The 1018-nt window shown below is 48.5% G+C and overlaps 2 non-coding genes across 2 annotated transcripts; both read right to left on the reverse strand.

Annotated features, from left to right (window-relative positions):
- Nucleotides 1-167: 167 nt before the first annotated feature.
- Pmar_PMAR026638 lies at nucleotides 168-240 on the reverse strand. Its single transcript has one exon. It is a non-coding gene; the product is annotated as a tRNA-Glu (tRNA).
- Nucleotides 241-750: 510 nt separating this feature from the next.
- Pmar_PMAR026639 lies at nucleotides 751-823 on the reverse strand. Its single transcript has one exon. It is a non-coding gene; the product is annotated as a tRNA-Ala (tRNA).
- Nucleotides 824-1018: the final 195 nt, after the last annotated feature.

A 1018-nucleotide genomic window follows, 5' to 3' on the forward strand; every position in this document is an offset into this window, starting at 1 on the left:
ACGTTGGAATGGTTTGTTCTAACTCAATGTTCAACTTTGTCCAGGGGAGGAGGGGAACCGGTGACGAGCCAGATATCTTGAACAAAACAACGCACCTGTGATATTTACTCAGTTCCCCATCCTTGCGCTCAACACAATCCCGGAAAACACCGTATCAAATATATATTTTCCGATGCAGGGACTCGAACCCTGGTCGCGTGGGTGAAAGCCACGAATCCTAACCAGCTAGACTACATCGGAAATCGAAAATTTTCCGATGTATACGATTCGCCGAGGTATTGTTGAAGTTGAATGCATGACGAACTCGAGAATCAGCACTTTCGTCGTGTTCCTTCAGAATTCATGCGCAAGCGACGGACTCAGTCAATACGTACGCAGAATGTGTAACCATCCCATTGCTCGAAGGCTACTCCCAATTGACGAGAGAAATCCTGCTCGTGTCTGTCGAAACAGTAAGCGATGATGTGTGACACTGACCTCATAGGATAGTGGAACCATTCACCCAGATATCAATACTATCATGAATTCAAGTGTCACCAGTCACCGAGAACGGCGCTGAGAGCCAGGGCTGGGTGCGCGTCTTATTGTAGAGAAGCAGAGAGAGTGATGGCGCGAGTAAGTTTACAACCCGAAAATATGTACGGACTGGGAGCGCACTTGCTTGAGCTATCACGACGTTACATACATGACCATACGCTTTCATCCAGATGAGGAGCGCCAGTAGCGGAACCGACTTAAAACATTCCTATATGGAGAACCCGGGCATCGATCCCGGTGCCTCTCGCTTGCTAAGCGAGCGCTCTACCATTTGAGCTAGTCCCCCTCACAATATCTGTTTCTCAATTCACTTGGAAAGGATGGGCTGAACCGCCCCTTCCCCTCGAACAACGTTGGAATGGTTTGTTCTAACTCAATGTTCAACTTTGTCCAGGGGAGGAGGGGAACCGGTGACGAGCCAGATATCTTGAACAAAACAACGCACCTGTGATATTTACTCAGTTCCCCATCCTTGCGCTCA

The sequence above is a fragment of the Perkinsus marinus genome, assembly GCF_000006405.1.
Source record: "Perkinsus marinus ATCC 50983 genomic scaffold scf_1104296946906, whole genome shotgun sequence".
NCBI lineage: Eukaryota > Perkinsozoa > Perkinsida > Perkinsidae > Perkinsus > Perkinsus marinus.